Below are 13,575 nucleotides of genomic sequence, written 5' to 3'. Positions count from 1 at the left end.
ATGAGATATTGCCATTTGTAAAACATAGATAGACCTAGAGGCATTATACCAAGTAAAATAAATTATACAGAGGAAGACAAAGACCATATGATTTCACTTACATGTGGAATCTAAAAAAAAAAACAAAATGAATAAAGAAAAAAAGGGTCTTAAATATAGAGAAGAAACTGATAGTTCCTGGGGGTAGGGGAAGATGGGCAAAATAGGTGAAAGGGATTAAGAGGTACAAACTTCCAGTTATAAATCAAATAAATCATGGAGATAGAAAGTTTAACAGAGAATATAGTCAATGAAAAAAAATTAAAGTATGCTTTATGGGCCGGAATGTGGTCTATCTTGGTGAATGTTCCATATGAGCTTGAGAAGAATGTGTTTTCTACTATTTTTGGATGAAGTATTCTATAAATGTCAATTAAATCATGTTGACTGATGGTGCTGTTCAGTTCAACTGTATTTTTTACTGACTCTCTGTCCTTTGGTTATGTCAATTATTGATTGAGATATATTGAAGTCTCAACAATATTTGTGAACATAATCTTTTTCTCCTTGTAGTTCTGTTTGATTTTGCTTCACATATTTTGATGCTCTGTTGTTAAACATATATACATTAGTGATTCTTAGAGAACTGACCTCTTTATCATTACATAATATTCTTTTTAAAATATGTAATTTTCCTTTTTCTAAGTCTGGTATTTCTGAAACAATATAATTACCCTGGCATTCTTTTAATCAGTGTTACTATAGTTTATCTTTCTCTTGGTATATAAGTATACACTTATAGTGTATCTTTAAAAGTCAGAAAGATTTTTAATCTTATCTTTTTATTTATTTATTTATTATTTATTTATTTATTTATTTTTTATTCATTTACATTTATTTATTTTTGAGAGACAGAGGGAGACAGAACTTGAACAGGGGAGGGGCAGAGAGAGAGGGAGACACAGAATCTGAAGCAGGCTTCAGGCCCTGAGCTGTCAGCACAGAGCCTGTTGCAGGGCTCGAACTCGTGAACTGCAAGAACATGACCTGAGCCAAAGTTGGACACTTAACTGACTGAACCACCCAGGCACCCCTAATCTCATCTTTAGTAGTTGGTAGTTGGGTCTTTTTAAAAATTCTACTATGTCAGGTTTTTGGTTTTTTTTTTTTTTGTAATTGGTATATTTTATTTCTAGCTGTAATCCATTTATTCCGTTTGTTCTTTTTTATCTTCGCTACCTCTTCTGCCTTGTCTGGTTTTAATCAAGCAGTTTATGTACTATTCCATTTTATCTCATCTCTTAGCATACCAGTTACACTTAAAAAATTTTTTTTGGTAGTTTAGTACATTTAAAATTAGTCCAAGTCCACTTTCAAAAAAGCCTTACACTATTGTATTGGGGAGCCTGGGTGGCCCAGTCGGTTAAGCATCTGACTTCAGCTTATGATCTCATGATCTCACAGTTCATGAATTCAAGCCCCATGTCACACTCTGTGCTGACAGCTCAGAGCCTGGAGTCTGCTTCAGATTCTGTGTCTCCCTCTCTCTGCCCCTCTCCTGCTTGTGCTCTGTGTGTGTCTCTCTCTCTCTCAAAAATAAACATTGAAAAAAAATGAAAATACCTATACTATTCTATGAGTAATACAGGTATCTTATACAGAGTATTTCCAATTGCTTCCTCCCATTCCTTACAATATTACTCTCATTCATTTCACTAACTAATATGCTGTAACCACTCAATTAACTGTTGCTAGTATTATACTTGAACTGTTGTCTATTAGCTCAGTTAAGTGTAAGGAAAATAAAATGTTTAATTCATTTATTCTTCCTCTAATGCTCCCCTTTATGTAGATCTGAGTTTCTTATTTATGTTATTTTCCTTTTTTTTGAAGAAGTTTATTTTATTTTATTTTAAATTTGTAATGATTCTTGTGATGCAGAACTACGAAAGACAAATTCCCCCAGTTTTTGTTTCCATGAAGTCTTTATTTCTCCTTCACTTTTGAGTGATCATTTGGCTGGGTACAAAATTGTAGGATGATGATTTTTTTTTTTCTTTTCGTTATGTTAAAGTTTTCAGTGCATCCTCTTTTTGCTAGCGTGACTTTTTTTTCTTAGTTCATTTCTGTCAATTTTATTATTTTTATTATTTTTTAATATGAAATTTATTGTCAAATTGGTTTCCATACAACACCCAGTGCTCATCCCAACAGGTGCCCTCCTCAATGCCCATCACCCACTTTGTCCTCCCTCCCACCCTCCATCAACCCTCAGTTTGTTCTCAGTTTTTAAGAGTCTCTTATGGTTTGCCTCCTTCCCTATCTGTAGCTTTTTTTCCCCCTTCCCCTCCCCCATGGTCTTCTGTTAAGTTTCTCAGGATCCATGTAAGAGTGAAAACATATGGTATCTGTCTTTCTCTGTATGACTTATTTCACTTAGCGTAACACTCTCCAGTTCCATCCATGTTGCTACCAAAGGCCATATTTCATTCTTATTGCCAGTAGTATTCCATTGTATATATAAACCACAACCTCTTTATCCATTCATGAGTTGATGGACATTTAGGCTCTTTCCATAATTTGGCTGTTGTTGAAAGTGCTGCTATAAATAGTGGGGTACAAGTGCACCAGCACTCCTGTATCCCTTGGGTAAATTCCTAGCAGTGCTATTGCTGGATCATCAGGTAGATCTATTTTTAATTTTTTGAGGAACCTCCACACTGCTTTCCAGAGCGGCTGCACCAGTTTGCATTCCCACCAACAGTGTAAGAGGGTTCCCGTTTCTCCACATCCTCTCCAGCATCTATACTCTGCTGATTTGTTCATTTTAGCCACTCTGACTCGTGTGAGGTGATATCTCAGTGTGGTTTTGATTTGTATTTCCCTAATGAGGAGCGATGTTGAGCATCTTTTCATGTGCCTGTTGGCCATCTGGATGTCTTCTTTAGAGAAGTGTCTATTCATGTGTTCTGCCCATTTCTTCACTGGATTATTTGTTTTTCGGGTGTGGAATTTGATGAGCTCTTCATAGGTTTTTGGATACTAGCCCTTTGCCTGATATGTCATTTGCAAATATCTTTTCCCATTCCATCGGTTGCCTTTTAGTTCTGTCGATTGTTTTCTTTGCAGTGCAGAAGCTTTTTATCCTCATGAGGTCCCAATAGTTCATTTTTGCTTTTAATTCCCTTGCCTTTGGAGATGTGTCAAGTAAGAAATTGCTGTGGCTGAGGTCAGAGACGTTTTTTCCTCCTTTCTTCTCTAGGGTTTTGATGGTTTCCTGTCTTACGTTCAGGTCTTTCATCCATTTTGAGTTTATTTTTGTGAATGGCATAACAGAGTGGTCTAGTTTCAATCTTCTGCATGTTGCTGTCCAGTTCTCCCAGCACCATTTGTTAAAGAGACTGCCTTTTTTTCCGTTGAATATTCTTTTCTGCTTTGTCAAAGATTAGTTGACCATACTTCTGTGGGTCCAATTATGGAGTCTCTATTCTATTCCATTGGTCTATGTGTCTGTTTCTGTGCCAATAACATGCTGTCTTGATGATTACAGCTTTGTAGTAGAGGCTAAAGTCTGGGATTGTGTTGCCTCCCGCTTTGGTCTTTTTCTTCAATATTACTTTGGCTCTTTGGGGTCTTGTGTGGTTCCATTCAAATTTTAGGATTGCTTGTTGTAGCTTCGAGAAGAATGCTGGTGCAATTTTGATTGGGATTGCAATGAATGTGTAGATACCTTTGGGTAGTATTGAAATTTTAACAATATTCTTCAAGTCTGTGAGCACGGAGTGTTTTTCCATTTCTTTGTATCTTCTTCAATTTGCTTCATAAGCTTTCTATAGTTTTCAGCATACAGACATTTTATATCTTTGGTTGGGTTTATTCCTAGGTATTTTATGTTTCTTGGTGCAATTGTGAATGGGATCAGTTTCTTTATTTGTCTTTCTGTTGCTTCATTATTAGTGTATAAGAATGCAACTGATTCCTGTACATTGATTTTGTATCCTGTGACTTCGCTGAATTCATGTATCAGTTCTAGCAGACTTTTGGTGGAGTCTGTCAGGTTTTCCATGTATAATATCATGTCATCTGCAAAAAGTGAAAGCTTGACTTCATCTTTGCCTATTTTGATGCCTTTGATTTCCTTTTGTTGTCTGCTGATGCTAGAACTTCCAACACTATGTTAAACAATAGCAGTGAGACTGGACATCCCTGTCGTGTTCCTGATCTCAGGGGGAAAGCTCTCAGTTTTTCCCCATTGAGGATGATATTAGCTGTGGGCTTTTCATAAATGGCTTTTATGATGTTTAAGTATGTTCCTTCTATCCCGACTTCCTCGAGGGCTTTTATTAAGAAAGGATGCTGGATTTTGTCACATGCTTTTTCTGCATGGATTGAGAGGATCATATTGTTCTTATCTTTTATTTTATTAATGTGATGTATCACAGTGATTGATTTGCAAATATTGAACCAGCCCTGCATCCCAGGAGTGAATCCCACTTGATCATGGTGAATAATTCTCTTTATATGCTATTGAATTAAATTTGCTAGTATCTTGTCAAGAATTTTTGCATCCATATTCATCAGGGATATTGGCCTGATGTAGTTCTCCTTTTTTGCTGGGTCTCTGTATGGTTTGGGAATCAAAGGAATGCTGACTTCATAGAATGAGTCTCAAAGTATTCCTTCCCTTTCCACTTTTTGGAACAGCTTGAGAAGGATAAGTATTATTTCTGCCTTAAATGTCTGGTAGAATTCTCCAGGGAAGCCATCTGGTCCTGGACTCTTAATTGTTGGGAGATTTTTGATAACTGATTCAATTTCTTCACTGGTTATGGGTCTTAGCATGATTTCTGAAGAGATGTCCTATTAATTCTTATCCTTTCTCCCCTTCTGGCTTTTTTAAAAATTTTCTCTCTTTATTTTATTTTCTGCACTTTTTAAAGTTTATTTATTTATTTTTTTTTTTGAGAGAAAGAAAGAGTCAGCAGGGGAGGGGCAGAGAGAGTGTGAACAAGAATCCAAGCAGGCTCCACATTATGAGCACAGAGCCAGATGCTGGGATCAAAGTCACGAACTACGATATCATGACCTGAGCCGAAATCAAGAGTCAAACACTAAGCTGAATGACCCATCTAGCTGCCCCTGTTTTCTGCGCCTGTTTTTGAATATGTTATATCTCGGTGTGGTTTTTCCCCCCTGTATTTTTATCTTGCTGGGTGTCCTTTGAGTTTCCTGGATCTGTGGTTTGATGACTGTCATTAATTTTGGATATTTTGCAACCATTATTCAAATGCTTTTTCTGCTCTTTTCTGTATTCTCTCTATTTCTGGTATTCTTATTACATATGTAGTATACCTTTTTTCCAAATTTTCCTGCAGCTCTTGGATTTTGTGTGTGTGTGTGTGTGTGTGTGTGTGTGTGTGTGTGTTTTATTCTTACATTTCAGCTTGGATACCCCTAGTGACTTATCTTCAAATTCACGGATTTTTTTTTCATCAGCCATGTTGAATCTCTGATGAGCCCACCAAAGACATTGTTCATTTCTCAGTGTTTTAAATTTCTAGCATTTCCTTTGGGTTCTTTCTTAGAGTCATCTCTTTGCTTATATAACTATATGTTCTTGCATGTTGTCCACTTTTCCCACTAGAACTCTTAACATATTTTAACTTCGTGATTTTAAGTGATTTTAAGTTCTTGATCTGATAATTTAAAAATCTCTACCATATCTTTGTTAGTTTCTGATATTTGCTTTGTGTCTTCATCGTGCTTTTTTCTTTGCTTTTTAGTATACCTTGTAATTTTTTTGTTGAAATCCAGACACGATGTATTTGGAACTGAGGTCTTGAGTGTGACCTCAGTTTTATGTTTATCTGTCTAGGAGTTAGGCTGCATTTAATGTTTGCATTAGCTGTAGCTGTCAGATGCTTCAGTTTACTCTAGTATCCTTGTTTTTATCTCTCCTGTAGGCTTTGGGTTTCCCTAGAAACTCCCTCTTAAGTAGAGTTCATGTCTTGCTGCTCAGTTAATTGTATTTTCCTATTGGTATACTGGAGCCTTGTTGATGTTGTATTTTGTAGGGGAAGCATTCTATCATCTTAGGAATAAATGTCCATTTATTTTTTTTAAAGAGGGCTGGAGTCTTTGGACTGTGACCTTCAGAAGAGTTTCTTTTCTTTCTTTCTTCTTCTTCTTCTTCTTCTTTTTTTTTTTTTTTGAACTGCCCATATGTGAGACAGAAAGCTACAGGGGGCTAGAGTTGGCTCATTGTTCTTCCTTAGGTCAGATAAGGTTCTACTGAAGTACTTTTCCTTGAGGTAGGCCTTTGTTTTGGAGAACAGAATGCTCATGATGTATTTCAGAATGTTTACTTTTCCTTTTCTCCTTCACGAAGAACATGGCCTTTTTTACCAGTCTTCACAAGTTGGAATCTGGTGAGGTACTTAGAGGTAAAGCTCATGAATATACAGTTTCTCTAAAACTGGTCCCTCAGGAGCTTTAACTCTAAAGCTAGTCCACATTCAATCTCCAGATATTGTCAATTACAGTTTTTAGAGTTCCTACCAGTTTGAGGCTCTAGTGGTATCTGCCTCTGGTAAGCTGTGATTCTCTGTGTTCTCGTGTCTCCCCAGGTTTCCAGGCAGTGATTTGCTCTGTGACCTCAGTTGTCTGAAGAATCTAAGAAGAATTGTTGAGTTTGAGTTTTTCAGTTTTCTTCTTATTTTGAGGGTGGGAGTTATGACTTCAAAGTAACTTATATGTTGAGTGGAAAATGGAAGTGACAATTATTTGCATTATAGTTTTCAACTCAAGAATTTCCTTTTTTTTCTTTTTTACTACTTTTGCCTCTTTCTTGATAGTCTCTATTTGATGAATCACCGTTACCATATTTCCCTTTAATTTGTAAGTATGGTTTTCTTTTCTTCCTTGAACCCATTTGTAATAGCTTCTTTCAGGTCTTTGAGTGCTAAGTGCAACATTTGGTCACCTATTATAGTCAGGTTTCTCTTGACTGCTTTTTTCCTCATGTGTGGGCAACAGTTTTGTGTTTCTTTGCATGTATTATAAGTTTTTGTTGAAAACTGGACATTTTAGATAATATAGCAAATGTGAATTTGAATCTTCTCTGGTTGTCATTTGAGTTTTTTTTGCTTATTGGTTAAGGATTTATTTGGACAAATTCTCTGGAATCTGGCTACCCCCAGAGTGTGTGAAGATGTGTTTGATGTTTCTACTATCATTTTTTCTTTTTCATTATCACTTTTATGTGTAGCTTGACTTCATGGGCTTGCTCCCATGCCAGAATTGCTAGTGTTCCTTCACTAATTACGAGTTTTACTCATCTACCTTGAGCCAGTAAGGCGTCTGCCTTTGTTTATGGATTTATGCATGAGTTGGGGGACATATTTGAAGTTCAGACAGTTTACTAGTTGTTCCTGGCTTTAGCTTTCTGCTAGCACAGTCCTCACATTCATCCAGGGATAAGTAGATATGTGCCTTCTCCAGTCTCTGTTGAGAATATGTGCAACCTTGCACATGCACACCATCTTTAAGACCCCCAGAAATATGTGGGAGCCCACCAAGGCTTACTCTTGCAATCTATCTCCTGTTAAATTTATGCCTATTCTGTTTCCCTGTTTTGTTGGCCCCAACTAGGATCACAGTCTCAGGCTAACTGACATTGGCCTTTCTTATTTGTTACTAAAATTGCTACTGTGACTATCAATGCCCAGGAGTATGAGGATTTTGTGTTCTGGCAAACGTTGGCCCATATCTCTCCTGGTTGAGAGGCTTCTGGTTTTCATGGCTTTCATCATCGTACTACATAGAGGGGCATCTAGTACATAGATAGATGGCAGGGGAAGAATGGTAGAACCCCAGGCTAAAATACCACAGAAAAGTGTTTGTCTGAACTACTTTAGTGGTTTCTCTTACATAGATCCCCCTCAAAATGCTTTGTGCCTTTGTTCTGTTTTCAGAATCTTGAAATTTTTCCTTTTGACAATTTTATCCAATTTTATCATTGATTTTTGGGGAATGCTTTGCTGAACTCCTCATTCCACCATTCCAGAAATGTTGCCCAACCATACATAATTCCTTTGGTTTCCTTAAGGCAGATTGCTGTGGTTGAGGAAAGATGTTGAGAAAGTGAGCAGCGCTGCAGTGGTAATTGAGAGGGATGGGAGTGGAAACTGACCAAGGGATGTGTGGTAGAACTGGTTGATGGTTCTTATGTCTCAGCTGAAGTTCTAGGATGGGAATTTAGCAAGGTAGCATTTGACATGTTATTCTGAATATCTAGTACAACACCACCCAGATTGGAGCTAAAGGACTATCGATAATAGCCAAAGTATAGAAAGAGCCCAAGTGTCCATCGACAGATGAATGGATAAAGAAGATATGGAATATATACACAATGTAATATTAATCAGTGATCAAAAAGAATGAAATCTTGCCATTTGCAACAACGTGGATGGAACTAGAATGTATTATGCTAACCAAATAAGTCAGAGAAAGACAAGTATCATATGATTAAACTCATGTGTGGAATTTAAGAAACAGAACAGATGAACATAGGGGAAGGAAGGAAAAAATAAGATAAAAATAGAGAGGAAGGCAAACCATAAGAGAGTCTTAAATACAGAGAACAACATGAGTGTTGCTGGCAGGGTGTTGGGTGGAGGGATGGACTAAATGGGTGACGGGCATTAAGGAGGGCACTTGTTTGGATGAGCACTGGGTGTTATATTTAAGTGATGAATCACTAAATGCTATGCCTGAAATCATTATTACACTATATGTTAACTAACTTGGGTTTAAATAAAAAAAAAAAGATTAGAGCTAGAGGCCTGGAGGAATTTAGCTGGTGTTGGACTTCACCTAGGTGGTTTCTCAGAAGGTGATGGGCAGAAGACAGTGAAGGATGCTGGTGAGAGATTAGTTCATATGGTTAACCTTGAGGTATACACACTATGAAAGGGAAAGAAGCAATGATAGTGCCCATGGTCTAGAAGAACTTGAAGGAGTCACGGCACTGAAAGCATTGGTAAGTTGGAAGTAAAAAAGGTATTTATCTTGAATTCATGAGTGAGTTGGAAGTCATTAAAAATTTGGGGTCAGAAGCTAAGATGGAGTAGATGGACCAGAAGCTTCAGTGGAACCAGTTATTTGCTACCAAACCTTACTAGCACTTTCAGATATGGGATAATGAAGAACATTCAGTTTAATGGATTATAGGGGAAACTGGAATATCCATGTGATTAAGAAGAGTCATAACAGACAGTGGAATCAAGTTCTAGAATTTGATTACTTAGGTTTTACTTCCTGTTTTCCTTTCACAAATTGGTAAAAATTACAAAAACAAATAAAGAGCCAAACAGTTTATTCTCCAGCCTCATAGTTAACTGTATAGTCTTCCTCTTTGACCTATCAGGGAGGATGCAATGGCCTATTGCACCCCTTGGGATCTATTTCTTTGACCCCCATGGCTCTTACTGCAGTGGGCACCCTGGAAATGAGAAACTGTGAAAATAAGATTTGGACCATGATGAAATGATTAATCTTGTTAGGAATTTTGACAAGATAGCCATTTAAAAAAATAAAATGTCTTAGAATAGCATAACTTGAAGAGATTATTTTAGTATTCCGCCCCTCAAAAGTGTTTCTTTTTTAAAAGCTGGCTCATTGTAAGTAGTATTTGGCATCCAAATAAGTAGTTAATTTAATCCATTTGACTCAATTGTTTATCATCAAGACCTCTCCCCCGGCTCTATTTTTTATCATTCAACAAGCTGTCTCTCTCTGCCCCTCCCCCGTTCATGCTCTGTCTCTCTCTGTCCCAAAAATAAATAAAAAACGTTGAAAAAAAAAATTAAAAAAAAAAAAACCAAGCTGTCATAGCATGAATAGGTATAGCTGTGGGAGGGGGGACAGATAGGTCTCCTGTACTATATACTTGGTGTTTAATTCATTTTCTACACTTGTTGTTGGTTCTTCTAGCCAAGGGAATCTGTAAGAAGGTATATGAAGCAAAGTTGTAGAACTAACAGGTGATTTTTTTTTTCCTTAGAAAAAATACTTGGTTTGTCATTTACGAGCTTGATCAATGGCTCCATAATGAATTCAGGCTTTAGAAATTTTGATTCTGATTATTTGAGTTTTTAGAAAAAAATTTAAAAAAATTTAAATTAAAAATTTTTAAATCTGTTTTTTAAATGATTTTTATGGCAACTAGTTTAATTATGGATCATTAATTATCTCACTTCCATTCTAGTTTCATCAGAGTTTCTTTATTTTTCATTTGGGAAATTTTCAAAGGGAACAAACGTCTCTTGAGAGATTCTCACTGTACCCATCATGGCTTCTGATGGTGGGACTGAAGAGTAACCACAAAAGCTGACCATGAAGTGTCAATTATTTATTTACTTACTTATTTATTCATCTCTTTACCTCTTTAACAACTGATGAAATAGTTTCATAAAAAAAGTATGTTTTCTAAGGCATCCATTTAAAAATAATTAAATTACTTATTATTTACACACCCGAGCACGCACACGCACACACACAGGCACACGCACACACACCATAAAAGTCATGGATGTTTTGTAAGAGAATAATTAAAATTTTCATTTTGTTAGTTTGAAGCATGTATTTGCAAGACTGCAGTGAAAATGGAGCTTCAAAAGTGTGTGTGTTTGTGTACATTTAATTGACACTTAGAATTATATGAACCATATCCTTCCACCCTTAAGTAGAAGATTTCTTAATCATCCTCATCTCAGAAACATCATTTCTTAGTTCATTATCATGTGGAATTTTGATGCCATTTGCTTACCTCCATAATTGCCAGATTCAAGGATAACATTTCTTCCTAGTGTTAGAAATTCAAACTCAAATAAGACACGTACTAGCAGTTCAAACTTCTATTTTTGTGATAAAGAAGTAATTCTCTATTTCATAAGCTCCATGGCTTGGTGCAGTCAGCCCCAGGACCATCCTTGGTGATCCTTACCCCAGGAAGCCCTTAGTAATGGACCTGCCAATCTGCCCTACACGTGCTAGCCCAAGGATTGTGGAAGGCAACATCAATATCTTGCCCTTGAAATCATCTTCCCTCAGTCTCTTCCCAGATCTTTTTAATTAATGTGTAAACTTCTTATTTTGTGGTGTGCCCTATCAATCTTGGAATGATTTACGACTTCCCCATGTAATTTTCATTGTGGTTCTTTCCAGCAGTGAAATTCCTGTCTCTCCTTAGGGAAACAACTTCTCCACTCCTCATTTTTAACCTTGAGAAATGTACTGACTTCTATATGCTTTTGCTGTGTTTGAGGAGACCTGTCTCATAGTTTTCATACTTTCTTAACCTGATTGAATGCATTTCAATTCTATTTTATTCTGTAACCGTAATCGGGGGGTACCAACAGGATGCAGGCTATGGAGAGAATCTTTCTCACTAATATGTTTCACTGTGGACAATGAGACTTTTAAATGTACATAGATAACTTATTTTATTTAGATTTATTTTTCAGGATATTCACAGTGACTGTGGTAGATAAATATTCCCTTCAGGATAGTGTCTCTCTGTACTTTGTGTGGAGCTTCAAGGAGAGATAAAGATGGGTTATTCCTATCATTAACAAAGAAAGGCCCCTTCCGTAGAGTGCTAAGTAAGAATACCGGGATTTGATTTGAGAGAAATGCATATTACCTAGTTCAGATTACAAGAAGAAAACAGACATGTTGCCTAAGATTTTCCTTCAGTCAAGAGCTCTTTCTTCTGCAAAATAGCGGGATTGGATTTGATCCATGATTTTTTTTTAAATTTTGGTTTGAACTTTGGAACCATTTCCTAAATGTAAATACTCTCCTTGAACTTAATGGGTATGTGGAAGTTTTAAAATATTGCCTCAAATTCTTTGATAATGTTTCCATTAAGGTTAGGGTCTATGTTCCTTCCCCTTGGGTCTAGGTAGGTTTGTGACTGTTTCAGCTGATAGGGTATAGTGGAATAGACACTAACTTCTAAGGTTGAGTTGTAAAAGGCCATAAAACTTCTGCCTTGTCTGGAACACTTACTCTGAAGGCTGGGAACTTACCAAAGTAAGCAGTTTGACTACCCCGAAGCCACCAGACTGAGGGAAAGTCCAAACCACAAGGAGAGGCCATGTATCAAGATTCTGGTCAACAGTCTCAGTCAGATATCCCAGTCCAAACTCTGGGATTTCATTCCTCATCCACTTGAATTGCCCTCTAGCTGTGTGAGACTTCTCAGCAGAGGCTTCAAACGTCAGAGACCAGAGACAAACCATGCCTTCTATGCCTTATCTGAATTTCTGAGACTCACAGAATTTGTGAGAATAATAAAATGAGTGCTTAAAAATACCATTGGGGTTTGGAGTAGGTAGTTAAGCAACAATATATGACCAGAACAAAACTATAAAGAGAATATTGGAGTTACTTAAGCTGAAGTAAAGGATCTATGGAATTCTGGCAATTACCATTCTGAAAACAGCTTATGATACCTGGCAACCATAAGAAATAGTGGGCCAATGATGGTCTTTTGCCGATGAGAGACATACTACAAATCTTTCAAAATGTTCATTCTTAATAGTAAACACTCCATGGAAATATAGCGTGGCTGTAAAAGACCTTTGATGAGAAAGGTCACCATTTAAAATTACTTCCTGTGATCTGAGGTTATGGAGGATCCACTTCTGAAAATGACATTTCTTTTGAAAATGTGGGTGTTATGAACCAGGTGGATACCGATTATTTTATTTTATATAAAAATTCAAGGTAGTAGCTCTATGCAGACACAATCTGAAAATTTGCGTGGCACTTTTCCTTTAGCTATGTATTTCACGATCAAGAGCATTCTTCCCAGGTAATTAAAAAAAATTGGTTATGCTTCTTCCTAACTAACTATATTTTGAAAGTTAAGTCATCGATTTAAAAATTCAGTACAGACATAGTTTTAAATTTTTATTTTCGAAGATAATTCAAAGTGGCAGATACCATCCTTGGATGGACTATCAAAGGAATATTCACCCAATAAAATCTTCCAATGTGGTAAAACTATAAGCTTACATAAAGGTTTGTAGATCATAGAAATAGTGTTCTGAACCAGTGTAATTTTTTTCTTCCTCAAAGAAGGTGAGGTGTGTTTGACAATTTTGATTGATAGAATATGAATGGATAGCATTTGAAAAGTAGTTATATTTCATAGATGCTTATTTTTTTTCTGAAACACAATGATTAAAGGGATGTGAAATAGGATTTTGATAATCTAATTTCCAGAAAAGTTAGTATGCATGCTAGCAAAATAGTGGGTTTTTTTGTTTATTATTTTTCATGAATCTACACATGCATGCACTGCATATAATCTTTGTAACAGGAGGTGGAAGGAGAATGATTAATAAAATTAAATGTCTGAAATGTCTGGGGTGTTGAGCAACAAATGAGTCCCACAGCTAACCTGCTTTCTGAAATAATCTCATGTAGTTAAGCAAGGCTCTAATTAATAGTTACAGATGTTTTTGATGTCTTTGAACTCTCTTTCAGAGACACAGTTACAGCCCATTAATAATGTACCTGTAGATA

At 36.5% G+C, this 13,575-nt stretch overlaps 1 protein-coding gene across 1 annotated transcript in view; it reads left to right on the top strand.

Moving 5' to 3' along the window:
• ZNF385D (zinc finger protein 385D) overlaps positions 1-13,575 on the top strand; it is a 1,296,755-nt gene that overhangs the window by 54,422 nt on the left and 1,228,758 nt on the right. The window lies entirely within an intron of this gene.

This window comes from Panthera uncia, chromosome C2 (genome assembly GCF_023721935.1).
Source record: "Panthera uncia isolate 11264 chromosome C2, Puncia_PCG_1.0, whole genome shotgun sequence".
NCBI classification, from domain to species: Eukaryota; Metazoa; Chordata; class Mammalia; order Carnivora; family Felidae; genus Panthera; species Panthera uncia.
This window is presented reverse-complemented; position numbering and strand designations above follow the sequence as displayed.